The following is a 3,048-nucleotide window of genomic DNA, read 5'->3' as shown; positions in this document are numbered from 1 at the left end:
TTGCTTCTCCACATAAGAACAAAATGTGAAGTTAAGTTTTATTTAAAATGCAAGTTCGCTTGTCCATAAGCACAAAAATGCGAAGTTCGCTTTTATTTAAAATGTAAGTTCGCTTGTCCAGTGAAGTTCGTTTTATTTAAAATGCAAGTTCGCTTTTGTTTGAAATGCAAGTTCGCGTGTCCACATAAGCACAAAAATGTGAAGTTCGCTTTTATTTATAATGCAAATTTGCTTGTCCACATAAGCACAAAAATGTGAAGTTCGCTTTTATTTAAAACGGAAGTGTGCTTTTGTTTAAAATGTAATTTCACTTGTCCACATAAGGACAAAAATGTGAAGTTCGCTTTTATTTAAAATGCAAGTTCGCTTTTATTTAGAATGCAATTTCGCTTGTCCATATAATCACAACAATGTAAAGTTCCCTTTTATTTAAAATACAAGTTCGCTTGTCCACATAAGGACAAAAATGTGAAGTAGCAGCACATAGAGCTGGGCTGAGCATGCTCGGGCAGCAGGTCCTCTGGTCGGTGTAAAGTGCACTATCAAGTTGTAGGTTTCTGAATTGTTGTGCTAGTTCTAAACGGCTTTTGTTTGTGGTTGTTTCAGGTTTTTTAAGCCTTATTTGTGGAGAGTAATAGCATTTTGTCTAGGCAAAAGTTCGGAATATATCAACACAAAAAAGTAATTTCTGAAGTTCACTCTGCATGTGTGAGGTTCGGGTGTATCGTCCTTGTCCTCACTACTGGTCCTCTGTCTCTTGTTTCTCTTTATTTGTTGTTCTCTGTTTTTATGGAAAAAAATGAATTAAGCCTGGGCAAAATATGGTAAAAGTATGTGCTGATGCATGTCTCACTATAAAAGATGTTCACTACTGTCGGCTCATCCAGAAACATTAGACTATAAAAGATGTTCACTACTGTCGGCTCATCCAGAAACCAATTCATGTATGCTTTATTTGCTCTTTGCTACGGAGTTCACTAATTTGTTTTCGGAAAGTTCACTCTTTTGTGGTTAGATTAGTGTATGGGTAATTGATATATGTGTTGCATTTTTGTATAGATGCGGAAAACTAGAATTTCGGATTTAATTTTGGAGCACTGCAGTTCACATCGGCGTTGGCAAATATCCATCACGTACCTCCGCATCGGCGTTGGCAAACATCCGTGCACGCCAAGATCCCGGCTATGAAGTTCACATCTTTTTTCAGCGTATGCTTACGGTGTGAGGGGAAAGAAGTTCGGTAAAACACTACCGCAGCTAATACGTTGTGGTACAATTCATCATTGTTCATTGTATGCTGTTGGATGCTGCTGCTGATGTGTTGGTGACACTTAGTAAATGTAAGTTGCACAATTTCCACAATTTCACTACATGTTTCGACATCAAAATCATACTCGTCGTTTTGCCGTGTGCAATTATTTGCCGTGTTTTTTTTGCCTCTTTGCCGTGTGCAATTATTTGCCATGTGTATTCGTAAAATTGTGCCGTGTGCCAAACGCGGCCAACAGGGCCATGTGTCTCGTCGTTTTGCCGTGTGTTTTTTTGCCTCTTTGCCGTGTGTATTCGTAAAATTGTGCTGTGTGCCAAACCTTTGCCATGTGTATTTCTTGCCGTAACCATGCTCTTTTCTTTGCCGTGTTCCTTCTCGCAGACATACACGGCTTTGCAGTGTTCCGCGGTACTTGACACACGGCAAAGGTGGCCGAACATGGCAAAGCATGTTTTTCCGGTAGTGACAGTACGTCTGCGTTGTACTGTGTTCTCAAAAAAAAAAAGGACATGGTAACTTGCATATTTTGACAAACTCTAATCAAGATTAAGCTAACATCCGATTGGGTTGGGCGCCTGCCTGGCTGCCTCCCACAACTCGATCGAGACTAAATGCTCCGATCGGGACTTCGTACGCGTACTTGCGTGAAATGTGGTGGTGACGTGGTCAGTTCAGTCGAGGGAGGGGCCTTTTCCGAGCAAATGGAAGGGTTCTATCCATACCAACCTTATTTTTGAGTCTCTGACAAGACATGCATACACACACATGCATAGGTACAAAATAAAAAATAAAATAAAAAAAAGACTCGTGTATCACTAGTAGAAAAATGGGCATCCATCTAAGCCATAAATACCGGTTCCCTTACGAACCGGTACTAAAGGGGGCATTAGTACCGGTTGCACTAGTAGACCTTTAGTACCGGTTCGTAAGGACCTTTAATACCGGTTCGTGACACGAACCGGTACTAAAGACCGTTAGTACCGGTTCGTGTCACGAACCGGTATTAAAGGTTTTTCTGCTCCCCACGCACCTCCAACCCCCCCCCTGTGGATCGCCTTTTTTAACACTGTAAAATAGAAAAGAAAATGATAGAAAATTCAAAAAATAAAATGTTTTCAGATTCTTGTATGTTATGCAACCTACTATTAGGGAAAATTAAAAAAATTGAATATATGAAAGCAGGAAGATTTTAGGTTTTTCCCAAAAATTTAGAATTTTATATTTTCTTTATTTTTTAAGAATTAAAATTAATAATTATAAGATTTTTTGAATCCCAGAATATTACTATTACTTTTAGTAAATTATAAGATTTTCAAATTTTCAGGTTTAAGGTTTGGCAAAAAAAATATTAAATTTTTTAAAAATAAATAAAAATAATACAAATTAAAAAGTTAATTTTATTTATTTATTCAACATTATTATTACATCATTACTTTTGTTTATTAAAAAAATTATTTGCAATACAAATAATAAAGAAGTGTGACATTGACCAACATGTTAATAGGATTGATATGATAGTAGTATCAACAACATGCGCGCGAAGCACTTGGAAGTGGGACGGAAAGGAACCCGGAAGTTAAGCGTGCTAGTGTTGGAGTAGTGTGAGGATGGGTGACCGACCAGGGAAGTTTGACCAAGGGTAAGGTAATTGACTAGAGATTAAGTGTAGTTAGAGACTAACGGAAATATTAGAAATTGTGAAAAAAAGGGAGTGAAAAAAATGGATAAAAAAATTAAACGAAATAGCATTTTTGTAAAAAAAATAAAAAAAGATCACC

Source organism: Lolium rigidum, chromosome 6, assembly GCF_022539505.1.
Source record: "Lolium rigidum isolate FL_2022 chromosome 6, APGP_CSIRO_Lrig_0.1, whole genome shotgun sequence".
NCBI classification, from domain to species: domain Eukaryota; kingdom Viridiplantae; phylum Streptophyta; class Magnoliopsida; order Poales; family Poaceae; genus Lolium; species Lolium rigidum.
This window is presented reverse-complemented; position numbering follows the sequence as displayed.